Below are 24,644 nucleotides of genomic sequence, written 5' to 3'. Positions count from 1 at the left end.
GATCAGCCCTAGGACTTGTCTGCTTCCGCTTAGTGCCAGTTGAGGTCAGTAAAATACCAGAATTGCTTTCTGCTGAGGGATTTTTATTTTCTGCTAACTGCCAATATTTAACTTTCTTGATAGAAAACGACCAGCAGAGGTCAGTAAAATTCCAGAATCACTTTAGCATTCTCTAGATTCCAGTCCATCGAAACTGTCTTCCACAAGCTCCCGTAGACAATATTTTTTCAAATCTTGTATTTTAAGTGATATGACCACTGAAGGCCCTGATTTTATATTAAAAAAACAAAGCTTTCGACTTAGAGATTTACACTATATCATTTCCCTCTGAAAGGCAATATTTCTCTCCATGTGTTCCCATACCTAGCGTGTCACACAGTTTGATGCTTACTTTCCCTCCATGTTAAAGAACAGTATATGTTTCAGCACACAGGCTAATGTGCTGCATAGCTAATTACATACAAGGTCCTAAAGGCAAGACTGATTGCATTGCAAATGCTTGTTTGTTAATATTTTGCAGTCTCAAATCTTATAATTTCTTGAATGGTGGAAAGGAGGCTGTTTGCAGCCACCTAGTTATCAAAATGTGAAGAATTGTTTTCTACTGGCAGACTAAATAAACCATGGTGGGATTTTTCTACACCAGTATCTCAGAGATGGTATTTATTCTAATTTTCGATTTTAACTTAGTCTCTGAAATGAAAATGTGTGCCGTGGAAGTGCATGGATGTTGCATGGTTGTAGCAGACATTTATTGCTACAGTCGCAGACAAATGTAACCCCTTCCCCCAAATTTTACTCTCCATGTTCTTTTAACTTGGCAGGTGGAACTCAGTCTTGTACAGTGAAGGATTTGAGTCTTCACAAACTCTGCCTATCTTATGAATTCGTTACAACAAACAAATGATGGACGGAATGCTGACAATCCAAACATTCTCCCCCAGTCAAGAGATCTGGGTTAAATCCATCGTTCTTTTGCCCACTACGCCACCCCAGTTTAGACATGGCCATATGCAAATCAGTCTTGACCCTGTGCCTCATGGGAACAGTCCAGCCCGAACTGCCAAGCCATGTCTTCCCTGGACCGGAATCAAGCATCCTAGGACCGGTTTCTGGCTATCAGCCGTCATCAGCCAGGATAGCTTGACTCCAGTGGCGTAGTGAGCACGGGTCCCACGTCTGGGAATACCCATCCCACTTAGGGCGAAAAGCGTTACAACAAACAAATGATGGACGGAATGCTGACAATGCAAACATTCTCCCCCAGTCAAGAGATCTGGGTTAAATCCATCGTTCTTTAGCATATGGCTGGGTTCAAACTGGAATGGCATGGTGAGCAAAAAAAACGATGGATTTAGGCCCAGATCTCTGTACTGGGGTGAATGTATGACATTGTTCTGCATTCTGTCCATCAATTGTTGTTTTTGCATTTGTCACCCCGAGTGGGAAGGGTATGCTCAGACGTGAGTCCCTTGCTCTCCATGCCACTGGAATCAGGCTATCCTGGCTGACGAGGGCTGAAAGCCCGAAACCGGTCCTAGGATGCTTGTTTCCAGTCCAGGGAGGACCTGGCTTGGCAGTTCGGGCTGGACTGTTCCCATGGGGCACAGGGTCAAGACTGATTTGCATATGGCTGGGTTCAAACTGGAATGGCATGGTGAGCAAAAAAACGATGGATTTAGGCCCAGATCTCTGTACTGGGATGGATGTATGACCTTGTTCTGCATTCTGTCCATCAATTGTTGTTTTTGCACTTATCTTATGAATTCGCCATAATGAGTTATTGGTTCCAACTTACCTTAAAACTCTCTGCTGCCACAACTGCTATAACATAGTTCTCCCTGACTTAATTCAGCTTTGTGGATAGTCTTCCCAACCCCGGAGTACTCCAAACATAAACTCTGTTTTTCATTGGCTAAACATTGTATACAGATTGCAATTCTGATCATACCTTATCAGTGATGCACTGGAGGCGTGACGGGTCGGATCATGAAGTCTGCTGGTGGTGTGCGTGATGTTTGTGCTTCTCATAGCACATAGGATGGTTGCATCTTTTGGGAGTCTCTGATCTGGGGGTTGGTACCATGGAGCTAGGGACATCACTAAAGGAACATCTATAATCAGCCGAGCCGCTTTGCTTAGTTTGAAATGGGTAATTTTGATGCCTCTGATTCTTTTAGTCATGACAGCACTTCTGTTGAAAGGTACCAAATGGATGCTTTATCCCAGGATAAACCGCTGAGTGCGATCAACAAAATCAATATAGTGATTCTGGTGCGGCTTCACATACAGTTCAGGAAGACTCACCAGTGCCATTTGATGCACGTTTGGAACGTTGCATTTACTTTTAAAGTGTCTCCTAGTGACTTGAAGACTTCTGCAGCCTTGAATAGTAAAGTTCCCTTTTGTAAATGGCTGATATCCTTCTTCCGGATTGAAAACTCATTGTTATTTAACCCACTCAAATAGTGCTGTTGTTCCTACTACTCTGCAGCTATTCAGACACGTGACAGACGGTGAGTTGATGCACTGTGCAGTAGACCAGAGTAGCATGGAGACAAATAGCAAGCATCCCGGTTAACGGTCAGTTAAATGATGCAGCTAGTAAAAGAGGAGAAAATCACAGACCTAAGTGAAAACCCCATCGGACTGGCCACCTGTGGCACTCTAACTATTCAAATATTTCTGAAAACAAATGCACATTAAAGTGATACCCAGATGAAAGTGCGAGTTATTTGCTTCATTTTAGAAACCCTAACACCTCAGCAAGGATTGCTGGCGATAGACCATGAGTCACCCAAAACATTTTGCAGAGATACAGCAGCCGATACTTAAATCCACGAAGCTTGCGCAGTGGACTCTTTTGAAGGTCTTGGCTTAAAAGATGAGACCAGGAAAGAACACCCAGCACAGCGTGGTTGTTTTCTGTAACTTAATCCTATATTTTTGTAATTCAGTCTAGTGTACAACACTCAGACTTGTGGCTTCATTTTCAGGGTTACTTTGTCTGTCACTTATGTGTAGCTATTGTGAGGCGTTTAGCGTAAGGGGGTGAAGACATTCCTGTTTTTAATGTGCAGTATGATGGAATGCCTAGTGATTATTTCCACCTAAATGGATTATGAATCTCTATGACCAGTCTTTATGGAATTGATGATATATCGAGAATACCTGTACAATTTTACATTTTTAAAAAAAATATTCTTTAACTGTTACTTGGATTTGTAACCCTTCAGCCTGTAGATCAAGTTACTTCCTTCCCCCTTCTCGTGATGCCCTCTTCCTACTCACACCTTCTTTATGCTTCTTGTGTATCGATTTCACTACTCTAGAAACCCAATTTTACTCTTTTCCCCCTTACACTCCAACTCTTAGTCTTATGATTCCTGCTGCAGATGTAATTCGACGCTCTTTGCTATAAGTGTTGTGCTGATGCCGGTTACCTGTAATCCCACACTTGTTTACCCATTTGCTTCGAATGTCAAGTGCGTTGGCAACAAATTGATCTGTGCAATAGAAAAAAACATTAATAGATTGTCCACCTTGAGACTATAAATGTCATTCATGATTTAGATTTGCGTCTTTTTGTTGGCGGACTTGTATTGTGCGATGGGTCCAATGTGCCATATTCATATATCAAGCGTATCCTGAAAGCAGCCTTATCGGTGTAAGGTTATCAGGTTAATTAAATGTCTTCTCTCACATTCTTATTTTGAGGGGGCGGTGGGTTAGTCGAGGATAAGAATGAGTGGTTAGAAGCCTTAACATAGACGTGCCTCTACCTAGACCCACCTGCGGGTCACCGCTCCCTTGACTACTTCGGGTCCAGTGTCTGTATTATGAGATAGGAAAGTGTTCCCCGTTGCTCTGTAAACTCTGGTTAAAGAGTGAAGTTTGGCTTAGCATACCATCATAGGATTGCCCTACACACTGCCTCTAGTTTCTAAACTCTGGGATCTCATCGCATGTAGCATTTCTAATCAATTTTGAAGACATCTACACTATCAAAGCACTTCTGGTTGTCAATACATTTTCTTGAATTAGATATGTATTGGATGCTTCTGCTGGCAGTCAAATGTAGACCTATCTGGCTTAGGAACCTGTTCTATTTGGAAATAGGGCAGATATCCTCCCATTCCTTATCCCACAAAGGGAGGACTTCTTTCCCAAGAAGAAGGCCTTTGACTGAAATTATTGCGACTGCATACACATCTGAGCAGCTGAACTGCGGTCATATGTGTCAGGGTAACGTTTGACATCATCATGGTAACCAAGAGGTGTCAAACTCAATACAATGTGAAGCAAGGAGCATAGGCTGTCACCTGATTTGTGAGAGGCTCTTCAATCCACTGGGATTCTTCCTATGTCATGCGTTGTATCCCCCTTCCTTTGCTCTTAGTTCTGGTTTAGAAGTTGACTGAAGCATGCCCTATATGACATTGATTGGTGCCTATCAGAAATCTGAAGCAAAACATTCTTCTCTTTGGATAAGTTGGTCAGATATTTTGATCGTCTCCTTCTCTTGGGTTCTCTGAATTAGAAAACCCCATCCACTTGATACTACTGCACGCTGCAGATATATCACAACAGTATCCCAAGGACATCGTTTGAAAAAACCCATTTGTTATTCATACAATACTATAAATAGAAAGGGACAGAAGACATGGCTGTACTCTCTGTAGTTTGGTAAGCACTGGTTCCTACATCACGCCGATGCTCTGTGGGCTACCTCCACAAGCGTCTAGACGCCCCCGGGTAGTAGTACTCTATATAAATAATAAATAAATACATGTACTGTGTATATAAACCAGTTATAAAGAAGATACAGCCAACATTAATTCTTAAAGATATTTTTTTAATTTTCTTATAAATATATCTATATATGTACTCGAGTAATGGCAACATCAAGTATGAATTCAAAAGATCTGTGTGCAAAGTGAACACACCGTGCTCATGAAATTAAAGTGGATGGCGCAAAGTGGCACACAAACAAAAGCAAATAGTAAAAATAATCCAACATTGTGCTTGAAAATCAATGGATGTAAGCATATATATATATATATATATATATATATATATATATATATCATATCATTGCACAATAAATGTCCCCTAATGCTAGGCCATTGCAAATGCCAGAACTGCTCAGTATGCCCACAAACTTCCAACACTAAAGAATTGAAACATGGCACAATGGCTTACTCTTTAAACCAGTCCACTAACTACAGATCTGAAAATGTGATATATGCCTATTGATTTCCATGGAGCCTCTTGTACATTGAGCAGACTACCCAAATGATTAATGATGCGTTATCCAGCACAAGTGCCATATTTGTTGTGGTACTGAGAATACTCCCCTGATTACACATTTTTCTACTCATAATAATTTAGAAAATAATTTGGTGTGGCAAGTTATTGAACAACCTCATCTTTCAGTAAGGTGTGGTAACATATCTCCTTTGCTCACTCAGTGTGAATAACGGATATCCAAATGTAACACCGTTAACCATAAACTCAGCACATTAGATGAATGGAATAGCATGGTCTTTCGGTGCAAGTTTTTCTGATATACTTAATTTTGACATACTATCAAATACCCTGTACTTCATATTCTTTCAGATTATTGTCATCAAGATCTGGTATATGCAGTGTTCCTTGCCAAAACTTTCTGATTACCAGACGTTTCTTGGGATTACTATTTCCTATCCCTGTTTCACAATTATCATCAATACTTGTATATAAATGTAAAATGTGATGGGTATTTATTGTTATTTTCTCCTTTTCTTAATAATATATTTTGCTGATGTGACCAGAAATGCACTACAGATAAATGTGCTATGGAGCATTTTATATAATTTCAATGTGACTGTTACTTTCTACATCTTAAGCTTTTTCCCTTTCTTAGCTACCACGTCTTATTTGGTTGTGGGTTATCTGACTGACATGCTTTCATTGGTTATGCGTCTTCGGATTTACATGATATTTTTCTTTGAAGATTGTAAGCCCTTTATTTGATAAAGACTTCTAGCTTCAGCTTCCTTATCGTATAATTTTCCCCAGGCATCAGACTGGATTCGGAAATTTTTCGTCAGCAGTACCCTAGCACAACAGCAGGTGACAGTGTTCAGATCCGTGGCATCCACTCCAGAAGGGAAGCACAATGCCTATATAGGTGCCAGCTCAGCACGCTAGTGTCAGTTATCTTTCTGCGCAGATCTGGAGAGAGCTATCCCCAGTTATTTTTTGACTGACCTCTTTTCAACTTTTGTCGATTCTCTTCATTTTTGTGTGACTTTTTCCACTTTTTTCGAACCTTTTTTCAAGAGTCTTGTGGCAGGGTGGTCCACTAGAAAAGCTGGTTTCAAGTTTACGGCACTGGTCACCGACATATGTCGGTGACAGACCCACATCCTGTTTGCTTCTGGTGCCTAGAGCGCGAATATGACACAAAGCCCTGCATCGACTGCCGCACCATGCATCCCAGGGCATTGCGGGAGTGCTCCCTCAAGCTTCTTCCCGCTACACGTGTGATCCTGTGACTGTCTTGGTCTCTTGGTCGCTCCCAATTCCGAATATTTTGAGGTCATGCACCTCGTATCTGGTGCCTTGAGGCCCTACAGTTTCAGGAAGGGACCCTACTTGTTCCATGTCGGCTGGTTTTCCCTTGGCGCCTGTCAGGCCCCTAGGATTCACAAATGGATCCAAACTGGTGCCAGTCGTACCACCTCGACCTTCCCTGGCGCCAGTCCCTATGTCGACTCTCCTGGCAGTGTCCCCATTCTGATCCCCTACTCTGACACATTGCCAGAGAGGCGACGTCCGCCACCCATTCGTGCTCCGACTGGACCCATGCCTTCCAGGCCTGAGCCTTATTCTTATGAGCTGAGACTTGGTGAGGATTGGGAGTGGCCACTGGACCCTGAAGAATACCAGCCCCAAGACCCCGACATGGACTGGTATGTGAAATTGATGGATGCCAGTGGACTGGACAACCTCCGCAGGTACTGGAATTGTCTCTCCTACTACCGTGGCTATGGAGAAGGGAGAGTCTTTGCTATGGCGTTTAGAAGGGCGGCCGAGGTCCTAGACTTTAGCCTGCCCTTCGTGTCATTCAAGACTAACGTTTGGACTGAGGTGCTTCAGCTGGGTGTGACACTATTAGAACCGCTTATACCATTTAATGAAGCCCTTACGGATGTCCTGCTTGGGACTTTGTCCAAACCCGGCACAGGGGCTCCTGTGAACAGAATAATAGCCCCCACCGCAGGGGTGCCCAGTTTCCTCATGCAGTACCCTCTCCCCGGAGAGCTTGGTGGTCCAAGCCTCCACTTACCAGGTAAGTCCTGGTGCATTCCTTACCACCCCACCAGATAAGGAATACCTTAAATGTTTACTTCAACCAGCCTGGCACTGCAGTCCATGAGTGGACCATTACTCCCATGCTTTATCATTTCCAGTTGCTCCATACTAACCCAAGCTATCTCAGACAGTAGAGATGCAGCGAAGTTCACAATCCGATGTGGGCTGGACATGACCAACTTGCTAGGGAGAGTGGGTTCTTTGTGAGTGTTGCGTTATAGCGCCATGCCTGGTTGAAGACAGCTGGCTTTTCAGAGGACATAAGGCGGACTCCGCAGTGGAGTGCTTCAAAGACAGCAGAGCTACAGCCAGGTCCTTACGTTCCATGCCCCCGTGCAGCCCCAGTTCCCCGTTCTCAACCACGGAAGAGGCTTCCAGTCGCGTCTTTTCCCACCCAGCCGCAGCGATTTGCATACTTCCCAGCCTGTGTGTTGCCTATGACGCAGTCCTCACAGACTCTGTGGGTCGGCCAGTCAACCACTCTGCAGCCTCAGCCTCCTAACCCCTTAAGTTCACCCTCCAACCATCATGGGCACCCAGTGGGTGGCAGGATACACAATCACCTGCCTCACTGGCGTTCGATAACATCAGACCCCTGGGTTCTAAAGATAATTCGAAGCAACTATTCCCCTCCCTTTCATGACTACCCTTCCACCCAATCCACCCACTTGGGCAGTGGACCATCTCCCCTTACTCCACCAGGAAATGGTGTCTCTCCTGGCCAAGGGAGCCATAGAGAGGGTGCTGATGCCAGAAGTAGGTTGTGGTTGTTATTCTTGCTCCTTTCTGATGTCCAAAAAGGATGGAGGCCTTTGTCCTAGTCTAGACATGTGCCATTTCAATTTCTTTCTCAATGAAGAGGAATTTAAAATGCTCACCCTCATTTAAGTCCTGTCTACCCTGGACCCGGGAGACTGGATGGTAGTGATGTACTTGCAGGATGCATATTTTCACATCCCCATCCTGCCTGTTCACAGGCCTTACCTGCGGTTCATGGTGGGCCACAAGCACTTTCAGTTCACTGTGCTACCTTTTGGCCTTACCAGTACCCGTTGGATGTTCACCAAGGTGATGGCGGTGGTTGCAGCTCATCTGCGATGATCAGGGGGTACCAGTCTTACTCTATCTCGGCGACTGGCTGTTGAAGGCTAGCTCTTCCCAGGGGATTGTCTTCCACCTCCAGACTATAGCGGACCTCTTGCATTTGCTGGGGTTTGCTATCAACGTGCCGAAGTCACACCTCACTCGCTCTCGGAAGCCCCCTTGGCTAAACCTTGACAAAGTCTATCTGACATCCAGCACATTCTAATAAATGATGAAAACACAAAGTCATACTTGAGCCCAACTTTTCCAACAACAAATAATACCAAAAGGCCTAATTTATTTATTTCTTGCACTTGCTCCCTCCCCAACTTGCCCAAGTATGAAGTCCAAGTGGAACAAATAGACCCTGACTCCCCCAAACCAAACCTCCCGCCCCCATTCCCCACCTTCCGCAAAACCACCTCCCCAAACAAAGCTCAAGAAAAGGGCTGCCCACACACAAGAGAATGCCTTTAGTTCTGCAATAGTCATGAGGTCAGAGCCACCGCCCCTAAAACACCCACAACTGAGAATATTAGAATGCAACAGAATTAAATAAAAAGGGGGAAAAAACACCAAAAGGCCAGAGAAAACCCAATACAATGCATAAGATAGAACAGTAGTGGAACCTAAATATTCCAAAATGCCAGGAAAGCTAACAGCTGGCCCAGTTGCAAAATAATAAGTGAGGAGAGAAGAAGAATCAGAGCATATATAAACAGAATAGAAAAGGGAAAGACAAAGGCACGATATATCGTAGATTTAGCCCAACAGTCTCTTAGCAACTTGAGTCAAGAAGAAAGAAAGAACAAGAGAGAGTAAGACAGTCAGCCAAGGCCATTTGTCCCCTTATTTCCACTTTGCATCTTGGCCAGAAACTGTTCAACATTTGAGGCATCAAAACATGAATGCACTTGCCCTTTGAATATAATGCAGAAAATTGGAGGATCCAGTAATGAAACAGAAGGTCCGAGCTTTTGTTGCACAGGGATAAACACTCCCAATTGCCATCACCGAACCACAGTCTTGTGACAGAAATCTGAGCAGACAAAAAATTCCTCTCCTGCTGCCTTCATTGGGGATCGAGGGCAGGCAGCCCTGAATATCTCCTGTCTGTGGAAGAAATTTCCCACATATATTGGACTGGCCCGTGTTCAGCGATGATGTGATCCCTCACAAGGAGGGCGAAGTGGATAACTATGGGCTCTCTGAATCATGCTGTCCATGTCCTAGTCCCTTAAGGTAGGGAAAGCCTCTCTGAACAAATGCACTATATTGCCTCTGGGATCTAATGCCTCCAACCCCCCCTCAAGCATCCCCAAAACCCTGAGGACGATGGCGGTGTGGCGCTAGTTGTGTGCCGGAGCTCTCCCCCGGAGGCCACTAGCAGAGAATCAGAGACTTGCCCCTAAGCCCTAGAGACGGTCGGACTGATATTGCACTAAAACCTCGTTGGTTGGCCCAGCCACTGGTCCTGCCGCACTGCTGATGCGTGAAATGCTGCTTTGGAGCAGAGTAGGGCTGGACTGTTGTCTGCATTCGCCTCCCTGCTGATATCCTGGTGTGGGGTGTGTCCTGCTCAACTAGCTCGTTGGGCGCTTGCAGGCTGTGCAGCACCGGTGATCTCCTCCAGCTTTATCTGGAGCAGGAAGCTGCATTTTCCAGCTTCACTGTATCAGGGAGGCAACACCAAGAGATGCAGGTAGTGTCTGCCGTTTTCTTTGATGCTAAGGCATCAACCCTTACAGTTTAACAGGCTCATTAAACAGCAGGGGCTGTCAGACAAGAGCAACTGTTGCAACTGCTGTAATCCCATTTTTCTTTGTGTTGCTACTGGGGGAAGCGGCTGCAAAAGCTTCAAAGACGCATGCAATCTTTATCAGACCTGTCGCAGCTCCTTGTTCTTTTACTGGCCTCTGTTGAGCAAGCTCAGCCTCAGTTGGCCAGGGCAACAAATGTTTGAGTACAGGAGTCCCCGCATCAGTGTATTCCTCCGCAGGCCACTTCGCTCCTCTGTTCTATCAGGGAGGCATCCAAAAACACCTCCCGGGGGTGGGGGGGAGGGGTATGGGAGGATTACTAAATACTGGTACATCAGTGAACACTGGCTCATCACAGACTGGTGAAAAAGAGAAACCAGCGCGGAAAGGGAGATGTTAGTATGGCTATTGGAGTAGCTCAGTCACGGGCACTACTGGGACCCTTTTGAGTAAAGCTGGATTGGCACTGCCTCCCAGATTCATTAGGTGCAGCAATAAGGTACAAAGATCTCAGTGCATTCTTGAGGGGGAGACTCGGTCAATGGAACCCACCTTCTGCTACCTACTTGGCTGTCGTCTCTGCCTCTGAGGACCCTGCATAAGTATATGGCCCCTCTGCAACCAGGTACCCCTTCTATTGGAGATAGGCTGGATGTTAGCATTCATGGAAAGCCAGCTGAAATACCAGGGGAGGTTCCTTCTTGTACAGTTGCCACTGGCCAGGGGCACATGACTGCACCTACAGGACTGGCGCCCTCTAAGCCTGATCCCTGTAGCCTGAATGGCGTGAAGCTTCAACCTGAGACGTTGATATCAGTTCTTACTTCGCTATGGCCGCCTGAGACTTTCTTCTCTCTATCTAAGTCCGGGAGCTTGTCAGTCGGGCTCTGATTTTGAAAACCATGACAGGGTGACTATATCGAAGACTCAGTCTCAAGCTCACCCCTTGGAAGATGGATCAATCATGAACAGAAGCGGGCAGATTCCATCACCACGGCTTCGCACACTTTGTGCAGGGTGTACTGGATCCCGTGACCGCGTCAGAGGAGGAGCTGCTCCGGGACCCCGATGGCACCGAACTTACTCCAGCAAACCCAATCCCCCCAGTCTCAAAATGCAGCGTTGACCTAGCACGGACCCAAACATTGTGGGATGGGGGGCCTCCGCTCCTTCTTCTTTTGTCCCCCACCATCTTACTCGTGGGTCTACATCAGATTACCCTGCTTTAGCTGCAATTCCTAATCTTCTACAGCAACATAGAGAAGAGTACCGTAAAAATTTGCTGGCACTTGAAACTGCTCATCTAAAGACTCAAGTGGTCCTACACAAACTCTCAAGGAACATGGATACTCTCAACTCCCGACTTGAGAAAGTGCGGGAAAGCATTCTAACCGCTGTTAGAGCACTTTAAAATCACATCTCTCAACAAAAATCCCAAAAGACTACTACACCATCATCAATGGTTGAAGATCTCGAGAACCGGTCCTGCCCTAACAACCCCATCCCCCTTTCTTTCAGGCATTATCATACTTCACTGAACATACCTGTGAGCGTATGTTTTTCACCTGGGTGTGGCATTAGTTGTTTACCTCCTTTGTTTCTGTTTGAGCTGTTCCATAATATTTGTTATTTTTTCTTCCAACATATTACCAATTGGAATATTAACAGGTACTTCATGTTTTGGCCCTTTCGAGAGACAGTCTTTAAATAACTGGCACATTTTGACTCGTTGAATAATCCTTCCTCCTACTTGGACTCTCATATCCTTTTTTTTTTGTGCACGGTTTTTGTGCTCCCTTTGGCCTCATGATGACCTGCTAAATTGCAAAACATTGAAACACCGTCGACAAATTTCCGGCTGAAAGACATTTATTGTGCAATTGTGAAGTTATGGTAATCAGTGTGAAATTCACTGTCATCCATTATGAAATGTTTATTGGTTAATTAATGCACTGCACCAGAGAGCCACAGAACTGAAATCCGATTGGTGCAGTGGAGAATAACGACGTGTGTATGTTTAATGCTACGAGATCCCAGTTTGTGGCATGAAGCAATGTGAACATATAAACCATTATTTTTAACTTTCATTACACACAGTATAAGATAAACTACTACAATATGTGCAAAAAAGTTTAAGATAAAGTGTTTTCCTAATCAGGATTTTTTGCAGACTGTACCTAGTGAAATGTTTTTTTTTTTATACACACACTTGCACAATAAATGTCTTTTTCAGCTGTAAATTTGTCGACGGTGTTTCAACGTTATGCAATTTAGCAGGTAATCAAGGCATATATGTGTGTATGTATATATGTATGTATACATATAATATATTTCCATCCATTATTTCCATGCAGAATATTTGATTGTTACTTTTCACTGCTGCTTTTGTTTTTTGTGTGAATCACTTTACGCCATCCCCTTCAATTTCACGAGCACTCTGCTCACTTCGCACATTGAGCACTTTTGTATTCATACTTGATTCTGCCATTGATAGAGTACATGTATAGTCATATTTAGAAAAATAATAAAGAAAATCTTTTAAGGGTTGTTGACTATAACCTCTTTGCAATGGATTTACATACGCAATACATTGATGTATAGTATTGAATAATGACAGAAAACGATTTTTCCAAATGATGCTCCTTGGGATATTGTTACGAGATATTGCTATTACCCCTGTCCCTTTGGGTTTATGGGTTGCTCCTGTTTATAGCATCACTGCACTCTGCTGGGCATCTTACCTCCTTAGCGGATCCTTGTTTATCATTTGTGACTAAGGAAGGGTCAGTAACTTTTTATTGGCATATAAAAGTGTATTTGATGTAAAAGGCAAATGCGTAGGCAACAGCCCACACGTTGGGCAGATACTTTGAGTTGTATGTGCAAGAAAGTATTTTTAGCCTTATCCTGTTTGGGTTTCTGATATGCTGCTGCCCCCTTCCCTGTCTGCACTGACACTAAAGTAAGAGCGAGACAACACATGTACTGTTAGTTTCTGAATACCCTCCCTGATTGTACTTCCGCAATTTCTGTATGAAGTTCTCGATCTCTATGCTTCTATCCCTGCCCATGTGGTGGCCAACGAGAAAGAGCTAAGGGGGAAGGAAGCCAAGCAGTTCAGTAGTGTGTATTGAACATTGTCCAGCTTAATTGTTTTTTATTGTAGGTTTAAATAGGAAAAAAATAGTTATTGGAGAATTGAAATGGAAAGTGAATAATTGGTAGCTAGCCCAGTTGTGTAATGTGTGTTTTTGAAAGTGTGGCCGTGGAATCTCCAGTGACACTGAGGGATAACTGGCCTTTATTTCTCTGGTAGCTAACCAAGTTCAGGCACAGAAACTACCTATTGTAGACCTAATGATGCCTCCAGGCACAGCTAAAATTGTGACCTTTATTATGTCATTCTTATATCATGAACCACACAGGGATGCCGGTCTTCCAGGCATGACTCTTCTGAAGTCTTAAACTGCTGAGGCACATCCCATCCTCAAACTTTATGTTGAAGGCAGGGCAGAGCTGGATTTAGTGGCGTGGGATACTAAATCCTACAGATGGATGCAAAGTCTGCCAATTTAGGTGCAATACAGCTGGTGTCATCATTGGGGCAAAACAGTCGAGGGAATAGTCATCTAACCTATGTATTGGCATTGGAAGAAACAATCGTAGTCATAGTCACACAGCTTTAATTGATCTTTTTGAAACGGATCATAAAAGCACAAGTTATCTAAAAATTCCAACACAATATATACCCATTTAAAATAAGAATTAAACAGTTGCCGTGATCCAGGTAAATTCATATAAAAACATTTATGAAAAAAGTAGTTCAGAATTTTAAATTTATTAATTAGTTGTTGCTACTAAAATGTTGTCCCACCTTTTTCCTTTTCCTAAAACAAGCATACAAAAATGAGGCAACAGAACAGCATACAATGGGTCCCGTAGAGTTTCTAAAATGTACATGGCCACCCGACCCGGCCTAAAATTGTGGTACCTTAGGATTGGGAGAATGAATGTTTTCCTTTCCTCTGTATAGGTCTTGCAAAATGATATCATGTATAGATCGGACTGTACTGCGTAGTTGTTACAGGGACAGGCTGAGAGGTCTGCTAAGTTAATGCGGAAACGCAAAAGGATAAATCTAGGCTGCGCATTATTTATGCGTGATAAATACTGAAAACCTTCCCCCGATCTTGGTGGTACCAAATCATAAAGAATGGAGGAATGATGAATAAGTTTCTTTTCTCTTTGAGCATCCTTTTATCTCTTGATGAATAAATCAGTTATTCTTTCCTTTGAAACCCTTTTGCAGGACTCTGGGTCCTGAAATATTTTCCCATCCCGAACGCTTTCAGATGGACCTCTACGTAATTTAACCATTTTATAATCTAATTTACAACAGTCCTTGATAATGGTTTGAGTCAAATCCACCGTAGACCTCCGCCATACTGATAGCCACAACAAGACTGGAGCAAGTCTTATGTTGTCGCTCAGATAAGTAGCCCCCAATTCACAATGTAAAATATGATTTGGGCCTGATTGAGGTAAGGAAACACGATTTAAAAAAAAGGAGTCTTCCATTTGTTGTTGTGGTGCAACGTTAGCCATACCCCACACCCCTGCCCCATATATTGCAGCGGACTTTGTTTTAGCTGAATATATATTCTTAATTGAATCCAGTGGGCTGCCTCCCAACTTCTTAGCAAATCTTTTAACAGCGTTATTACTTCTTTGCATGCCTTGGGCTCTTGCTGCCACTAAATTAGACCATGAGTGGTCTTTATCAAAAAGCACTCCAAGGTATGAAAAGGAGTCAGTCGACTGTCTCGATTTTCTTGACTGACAACTGGAAATGGGAATGTTTCTCACCTCTTGCGGCTCCAGACACAATTATGAATGATTTTGATTCGTTGACCTTTAGGCACATCCCATTCTCAAACTTTGTGTTGAAAGCTGAGCAGAGGTGGATTTAGTGGCTTTGGATACTAAATCCTATAGATGGATGCAAAGCCTGTCAATTTAGATGCAATACAGCTGGTGTCATCATTGGGGCAAAACTTTTGAGGGAATAGTCATCTAACCTATGTATTGCCATTGGCAGAAACAATTGTATTGCTAATGGGGTCACAACACCTGGAATATCTAAACCCAGGAATTGTGCTGGGTGTTTGGGGGCTATTTTTCAAATTCATGCAATCTGGAGAATGGATATGGATGCTTTAAATTCCCAAGGCAAAATAGGATTAGGTGGTTTAATCTGTGTTTTGATTATGTTTACATTAATACTAATCGAGAAATGAACCACAATATGCACTAGACCAGGGAAGGCCAAACTTTATCTCGGATTGATAGTCCCTTGTAAACGTCATGCCAGTACAAATGGCTTGGGGGAAATTAGCATGTTTGAAAAAAAAAAAATGTGTTCGTTTACCAGCACAACATCCAGGTGTGGACTGGGCAAAGTTATTTGTGAATGGTCGCCATATGATGCCAGTTCAGAGTACATAAACTGGACGAGCTGGTTACAGAGGAGATGGAATGAGAGGGAATAGTTTTGCACACCACCTTTAAATGGCGCCTCTCTGTCCTCACTATGAAGACAGTTAAACGTATCGGTTCTCCCTCCGTTTGTGGCTTTCCTGGGTTCTGGGGCTGAAGGCTGCTTCTACAGTACAGTACAGTACAGTCCTGGATTTTGTTTCGAATGGAGGTCAGAGAGCTCTTGATCAAGCTCTTTGGAGACATCTGGGACAACGCATTTTCCTAGACTTGAGAAAGTTCTAACTCTGACTAGATCACCAGTTCAAAAATCTGCATGCTTGTGATTTGAATTGAAATTGCACTGCGTCACGTGCTTCGTACTGTTAGGTGAAGTGCTGTCAGAGCCTGGGCACTATGGTGCTGCCCTGTGCTCGAAGTCTGCCTCCTTAAAAGTACTTCATCATCACTATTGTGGGGAAATAAAGTCGTCTTGTGCTTACCTGCGCTGACCGCATGCTCCTTAGGGTGCAAAATAACATGCTTCCCAACCCATGCGGGTTAGCACTGCCGGGAGGTATTCTCCACATAAAACCGAGAATATTACATTTTTAACCATTTCTTTTTTTCAATTTTGCCAGTTACATTTACAATTAATTTAAAAAAATACACATTCTTACATGTGCATTGTATGTTGATGTGATTAACGTTTACTAAATCTCGAAAACCTTTGACGTGCATTAAACCGTAAAACAATGTTTGTGATCCGAGTTATTTATCTTTGTCTTTTTGCATTTCTTGGCTGTATCATCAGGGATTTTCTTTTTGGGAGACCGCATTTACTTGAGTAAGAAAAATCACACTATTTGTTACATTAGCCAGCAGCCACCATCTTTCTTAGCTATAATTTGCATATTTGAACTTCCTTTATTTTTCTCTGCGCTGCAGCTGTCATGGCCTAATAAATCCGAGTTCCTTGCTCCAACATTAGCTCCCGAGTTCTGTTTTTTTGCATCATGCATCTCACCTAGCAACAGTTACGGAGAGTAGTCGTGAGCTAGAACGCTAGAGCGAGGACCATCATATTTTAATTACGGCTGCAACGTTTCTGTCAAAGCTTATTTGACTGAAATAATTAGAGGTCCTCACGAGGTACCAATTAAAATACTGCATCCGTGCAAGTTGCAGCTTTGGCACACTGAGCTATCAGCAATCTGGTACAAAGTCATTTCTTAATTACCTGACCTAGTTTACATATCACACAGCCCCTTCAGCATGTTGCCACCGTTTGAAAGCTCTGCCATTAAAAATCAGCATGTTTGCTTCTGAATGTTGAGCTGATGTTCCTTTTGGCAGATGCTTGCCCTTGATCTTCCTGGAGAAAGTAGGGTGACGTCAGCACTAGCTGTCCAAATGGGGTAAACTGGTTTATAGTTATGTTGAAGCGTTTGTTGATGCCGAGGAAATGTCCTTCCACTTTTTGCCCGCCCAGGAGTCTTATGGAATTATTTTTGTACCACAATGTGTGTTCTGTACACCGTTTTGCCCACATGCAGCCACTGCGACCTAGTAATGTGCGGTGCCCACTGAACCCTAAAGTTGTCTTTTACTAACCAATCAGGGCCTTTTATCTTTACTTTAATTTGAGCCAAAGCCACCTTTGTCTGGCCACGGGGGTAGCGCTTGAGGGTGCTGGCGTGTCTACAATGTGGAGTCATGAGGTAAACTGTTCAGTGAGCGGGATTGCTGCTGGTCCCCCTTCCTGTCTCACACACACACACACAGCTGTAAATGGGAAAAAATAAGTGCAGGTATTCATCAAATTGAGCTGTGAACTAAGGGTGGGTTTGGAGCAGAGGTAATGGGGCTAAGAGGCAGGCCAAGGGTAACACATTAAAGGGACCGAGATTTGAAAGAGGCGTTGCTGGTATCTGGAATATTCGCTGTCCTTTTTATGTAGAAAAGTGTAAATTTAATATTATCTTTCAGATTTTCCATGTGTACAGATTAGCTCAATGTATGATACATATGACATTTTGCAATCTATACTCTTAAGAAGGAAAACTTGACAAATTATATATCATGAGCTCATTAGAAAACTTTGTTTTTCTAATGTTTAATATGTAATCACAATGGTGCTCAAAAACTTCGAACCACTTAAGACCGCCCACACTGTCTTTATGTAGTTTATTCTAACCCATGCCCTATGCAGTAGGGGTAATAAACCTTAGGAAAAAGTAGGTTACTACCACTGGCCTTGTTCCTAGAATTAAACCAGGCTATTTGCAATCAATGGTTTACCTCAACCATTGGTTGAAGTGCATTAAAAAAGTATAAGAATTCTGATGCTGTGCACAAAGGGTTTAAGGGGCAGGTGAGTGGGCGTGGTCAAAGGCGTGGCAAAAAAAATATTCTGTAACTTCTTTTGGTCTTTAACCTTCAGGTAAACTACATATAAAAATAACCCACAGCTTAAATGGAAGTTAATTACAAGTTATGGTAATCAATGGGGAATTTACTGTCATCCATTATGTGACCTCTTTTGGTTAATGTACTGCACCAGCGAGCCACAGAACTGAATCCTGGTTGGTGTAGTGGAGAATTGTGACTTGTGTATGTTTATTGATACGAGATCCCAGTCTGTAACATGAAGCACTGTGAACATGTAAGCCATTATTATAAAGTTGCATTACACACAGTATAGGATAGACTATTACAAAATGCGTAACAAGGTTTACGATATAGTGTTTTCAAAATGTAGATGTTTTGCAGATTTTACCTAGTGCAATTTTGTTTTATAACTGGCTTTTAAAAGCACACGCTTCACAGCTTAGCTTGTAGCTCCCTTACAATATCCCTCAAAACGAATGAATGTGTGTCATCAGGAAGCTTCTAGTGATTTGATCAATTAAATCCAATACTAGCTACCCAAGCACCTTTTACATTTGCTGATTGACCAGTTGCGCGCATTTATATTTCGTTAAGGGAAGCAAGCACCCAGGCAAGAAGGCTTGTTTAGCTGTCTGCACTTCCCTCGGTTTCTCAACACGTTAGACTCCCTGCCTCAAACTTCTGCTGAAGATTTTCCTCTCTGAATTAACCGTCCCGGGACAGATTTTATCTAAAAAAAAAAAGAGGATAACTCTTTTTCTAAAATTAAAAAAGTATGGACACGCCGTGCCCTCAGTTCCTCCCCTCCCCCACTTCGACCACTGACCCCAACCCATTACTATACCGCATTTGCACCTCCAAGAATTAGATGGGTTGCGTTTTTCATTAAGATGAAGTGTACATATATTTTCAAAATCATCAGCATCACAGCCTTGAAGAAGTATGCCAACAGATGTCTTTTAATATAAGCAGTAGATTTCAGTGAACAGAAAGGTAGGGTAAAACATGAGCAGTTTTAAATGCATACCTGCAGAGAAGTCTTATGTGATTATCCCATAGTATGACATTTTAAACGTGTATGGCTTGTACGAACCTTAGCATGTTTCAGAAATATTTCCCCACATTGAAACCTAGAAGGGGGAACAAGTCTGTCATAACCTTTGCAATGGAATGGCCTCTTCGAGCCAAAGTACATTTGTTTTGGGACAGTGCGGCCTCCCCACGGAAAAAGCCCTGAATTGCTACAACCTAAACCTGTTGATTACAATTCAGATACAGGACAGGCTGTCCTGATGCAAAGCCTGTGAGGCTGGCACCTATATACCTGCATCTACACATACAAACTCGCACATGAATGCACTGGCACTCACACACACTTTCATGTCAGTCAATACATTTGTTTTGACAAATGTTTAACTTTGTTTATGTCCACTCTGCTGTGCCTCGATTATCACCCGCTCTGCCTCACAATCACTATTTCACCCCCTCACACCTCAACCTGGCTACAGAGACGTGCTGTTGCCCCTGCAACATTATTTCATCACTTAGGTTTCCGGTGGGTCGCGGGAGGCAGCAGATTCTGCCTCTGAGACTGGCCTGTTCGCATAGCAGCTATTCAGCAGCACATTCATATTCCACTGAGCTTGTTGTGCTACCCTTATGAGCACCTTATGAATAGTGTCCAGAGAACTGTGGAATACATTTCAAGAACTAAGATTCTCCCTGTTGTCTGTGCATACCATCCTTATAAGGCCAGCACTAGACTGCTTCCTGTCCGATAATCCTAAAATAGAATTTGGACTGCTCACAAACCCTTTACCTTCAGGATACTAAACTCATGGTATTAAAACACTGAAAACTCCAACAAGACCAACATCCTAGAAACTTCAAAAAAAAAAAGTAAAATCAGACTTAAGATAATATTTTAAAATGCACAAGAAAAAGCCAACCTAAAATTTAACTGAGGCTCTGATAATCTGTAAAAAGACATTGAGTATCATTGTGGACAACCAATTACCCAACTGACATTTAAATATTCTGACTGCAAAATGCTTTAATTGTAAGTCTCAAGTTCATAAATGCATGAATCGCTAGATTAGTTCAACCTCTCATCATGCTTCTCGGATATTTGTTCACTTGAACATTTTGTGTCAAAGCCGATTGAGATGTGGTGTTTATCAGGTGGCTTTCAACCACCTTGAACATATACTTGTGGATATAAATATGCTTATTAATTACAGAGTGGCAGTATTCACTAAGTAGTTATGGTTAGGATTCCCAGAGGTAGGAATTCCTCAGATTTTTCCTTGCTAATATCTTTGCCATCATTTGATGAATCTCCACAAAACTTTGCAGACCTATTGCTTTTTTTCTACATTGGCTGATGATGCAAAGTTTTAATGATGATTAGTTAAGCGGGTGTAACGAAAAAGGAGGGGAGGGTCCCCAAAATGCATTTTTCCACCAATGCATTTTCCATAGACTTTTGTAGTGGCACAACAGCCAGATGGATTTTCTTAAAAAGTAGCAGGAATATAGATTATAGTGTAGAAAGGATCCTTCTCATTAATAGATCAAATGTGGCTCAGTTAAAGTTATAAGGTAGAAAAACGTAGTGATATATTGGGCCACAGCACACCGCAGTAATTTTGCGGTATACTGTGGCTCATGCCAGTGACAAAACACCATATTATTTACTGATGATAGCCCTTCCAAAAGTAAGTCAGTCATATTGTTTTTAACATACTTTGTGTGTTTTTTGTTTCACAATAAAATCTACTTTACTGCTAGTTCTTGACATATCTAGGAAGACAAGAGGGACTTTAGCATACTGGGTACACGTAAGTAAAATAGTTTTTTCCATGTATATATTTTAAAAAAAGGTTTACGGAGTAACACAGTACTACCTTAAAAGTACAGCATTAATAAAAAAAGTTACATTTTTTTTTCTACACTGCACTTTTCTATTGGACTATACGCCACTCTACTCTGCACCAATGAACCCCTCGCAAGTGTACTCTGTGCTACTCTACTCTGCACCACTCTACTCCAGGCCTTTACACTCTACGACACTACTGAAAGCCATGCCATTCTACTCCACGCAATGCCATTGTTGACCTGACACCCTTGGCGTGGTTTCCCCTAGCCTTTTGCCTTCCAGCCTCCTTTTTTTGCTGACACTGTTTTCTGGGTTAAGGACTCTGCACACTTTACCACTGTTAACCAATGCTAAAGTGCTTGTGCTGTCTCCCTTAAACATAACAATGGCTTACACCCAATTGGAACAATTAATTTACTTGCAAGTCCTTAGTTAAGTGATACTACATGTAATCAGGGCATGTAAATTAAATTCTGCTAGTGGACCTGCAGCATTGATTGTGCCACCCACTTAAATAGCCTTTTAAACATGTCTCAGGCCTTCCATTGCAGCCTGTGTGTGCAGTTTAAACTGCCAATTCGACCTGGCAAAATAAACCATTTGCCAGTCCCAAACCTTCCTTTTTAATACATATAAGTAACTGCTAGGGAAGGCCCTCAACAGCCCATAGGGCAGGATGCAGTGTATTTAAAAAGCTGGACATGTATTTTTAGCTTTAGCTTGTCCCAGTAGTGAAATACTCTTATGTTTGGTTTTCACTGCTGCAAGGCCTACATTTTTCCCATGGGATAACATTGGATTCCCTTATTTCACTGAATATGTGCTAATCTTTGATTAGGCATACGTAAACTTTTCATATGTGGTGTCTGAGAAATTGAAATTAAAAGTTCTCTTTAATCGTAAAGTCCGATTTAAAGTTACAATTTTGAAAATGCCACTTGCAGAAAGGGAAAAATATACAGTGTACCCAGACTGTAATAATTCAATCAACACTTATTTGCTGAAAGATCAAGTAATTTAATTAACTTAAGCTTTTTTTTAGTTTTGAAACTGGGTGATGTTTTTGTACCTTTCACAAACATATCTTTCATTCAGTCTTAAAGTATAAGGCATAATATTTACAGCCCTGTCTGAATAATTCTAAGTTTACAAAAAAATCACAAAGCACAATACTTCTAAGCAAGGGCAATCAAGTGCATTCAGTATTTCATACATAAAACAAAAAATAACAAAACTTCGTACACTAAAATTTAAACCAATCTTTTGTATTGCAAGGTGGTTAAGTTTCAGTTATTAGTATTACTTTTTCGAAAACGGGACCTCCTGTTCCACTTGTTCCATGGGCGTTATAAGTCGCACTCTCTGCGTAGGCTACCTGTGTCTCTTGCAGAATTGGCTACATGCGTTTTTTGCTTTTTCTGAAAAACTCCCCAACTCTGGTTGTCGACGAGTTTGGAACCACTCATTTCTTTTGGGTTCTCGCCAGGACCCTGACTGGCTGGTTCTGTGAAATAATGAATAGAGTGAAACTTAAGTGACTATTTTGTACTTCTATAATTGAATTGTTGGCTCTAATTTGTGTTAGACTTGTTACCTCGCTCTCCCTGTGGTTGCACTTGTTGGCTGTTGTACTAGGGCCTCCAGCAAATTCCACTTAGTTCCCTCTTCTGTGTTTATGGTTTATTGATCCGGGTGGTATGTCCGCATTATTTCTGTGTAAGATAATGACAACGGTTGGCCATGTGTGGATGCGCTATATTTTACCTTTGTGGCATTCTTGATTTATTTTTTTCTGCATGAAGCTGGAAATTCTGAAGTAATCTCTGCGTTTGTGAATTGTAGTTATTTGCTTTCTGTATTTTCATTTCACTTCTAAACTGTATTCTCCGCACATTTGTTTGAGTGGAATTTGTTTTCTACTCGGGTCTTTCTGCTGTTCAACTGTCTCGTCTTTTTCCCTTTTCTTTTCAGCATGCCTACCATTGCTTGTGCTTAAATTCCAAATGCTACTATTTTTTTGTTTTGTTTTAGCTGTTACACTTATGTGCTGCTGTATTCTATTTTAGTACAATCATTTCTTTAGCCCGATTTCAGTCTACGTGCCTCGTTCTGAGTTTATCTCAGGGTGTTGCATTGTTACTTGTTGCGCTTGTGTTTGAATTGTCTTTCCGGTTCTGAGCAGTTTGCCTGGAACATTTACAGATAACTTTACCGGCTTCTAGTTGCATACTCATTATGTCATTTAGGCATTACTATATCTGAGTTACGTCTAGGGTTTTTTCTGGTGGTCTGTCTCTCAGGGTGTTTTTTTAACTCAGTCTAGCGTGTCTGACCGTTACGCGATACAGTTTGCAAATCCCAGTTTTATTTAAACAAATGCCTATTTGGCCCTATTGCTGGATGCTGTAGTGATTTTTGTGTTGGTATTCAGTGGTGTATATATGACTTAGTTATTTTATTCCAAACCGCGCTATATATGTAATAAGGGCCCAAGTTCTTTATTGCACTTGAAGGTAGCCTAACTTTCATCAACAATATTTTTTTAATTTGTTTTATGGGTTTAATGTGTGTTTCTTGAGATTACTTTTGAAGGCTTCTCTTTCTTGGATAGAATGTATTTCTCTCATTTTATCTGGGGGTGGTTTGTCGATCATTTATGATAGGCTTGTTCTTGTTCATTGTTAAAGTGTACTTTAACGTTTTTAATATACTATGAGGCGTTCTCGTTGTTCTCAGTTATAGTCTGTGTAATTCTGTCATTTTCATTTAAGCCTCCGGTGACTGTGTTGAAGCGCGGTATCAAATATGCTTCTTTCTGCCTAAGGGTTGCTTCTAGATCTCTAGATAGTTGTATCACCCATAAAATTGTCTATTGAAAATCTTTCTCAGTATGGCCATTCATTATGAAATGATTCACCAGTAGGTGTGTAACTGTTTTCGTTCTTATGCGAGACTTGTGCTGTACTATTCTTTGTCTTATTTCCTGGTTAGTTTTCCCAATGTATATTTTTTGCCATAGGGACATGATTGCATACACATTTGTGCGACAGTTGGAAAACTTTGTGTTTCCATTTTATTTTGTCATTATGGAATACTGTGCCCTCCATTGTTTGGCTACATGACACACTATTTCCACATTTATGGTGTCTTTCTAAAGGTTTCATGTTCCATTGGGTTCTTAAGTTTGTTTTAGGCATTTTTTGGTGACTGCAAGTGTTTTCTTAGGCTCGCATTCTTTTACATTGCGAATAGTGGACAATCAAATGCACATTCAGAGTTTATAATGTGCCAATTGCTTTGAATTTATTCTGTGTGGACAATATGTAGAAACGCAAAAACAGTTGATGGACAGAAAGCAGAACAATGTCATGCGTTCACCCCAGTACAGAGATCTGGGACTAAATCCGTCGTTTTTTTGCTCACCATGCCATTCCAGTTCGAACCCAGCAAAATGCAAATCAGTCTTGACCCTGTGCCTCATGCGAACAGTTCAGCCCAAACTGCCAAGCCAGGTCCTCCCTGGACTAGAAATAAGCATCCTAGGACCGGTTTCGGGGATTCACCCTCTTCAGCCAGGATAGCTTGATTCCAGTGGCATGGAGAGCACTGGACCCATGTCTGGGCATACCCGTCCCACTCGGGGTGACAAATGCAAAAACAACAGTTGATGGACAGAATGCAGAACAATGTCATACATT

At 42.1% G+C, this 24,644-nt stretch overlaps 1 protein-coding gene across 12 annotated transcripts in view; it reads left to right on the top strand.

The window, feature by feature from the left end:
* The window catches only part of PPP3CA (protein phosphatase 3 catalytic subunit alpha), a 617,342-nt gene that overhangs the window by 534,244 nt on the left and 58,454 nt on the right, over positions 1-24,644 (top strand). The gene's annotated exons all lie outside the window — the stretch shown is intronic.

The sequence above is a fragment of the Triturus cristatus genome, chromosome 2_1, assembly GCF_964204655.1.
Source record: "Triturus cristatus chromosome 2_1, aTriCri1.1, whole genome shotgun sequence".
In the NCBI taxonomy this organism is placed as follows: Eukaryota; Metazoa; Chordata; class Amphibia; order Caudata; family Salamandridae; genus Triturus; species Triturus cristatus.
The sequence above is the reverse complement of the archived record's forward strand: the minus strand, read 5'-3'. Positions and strand labels throughout refer to the sequence as shown.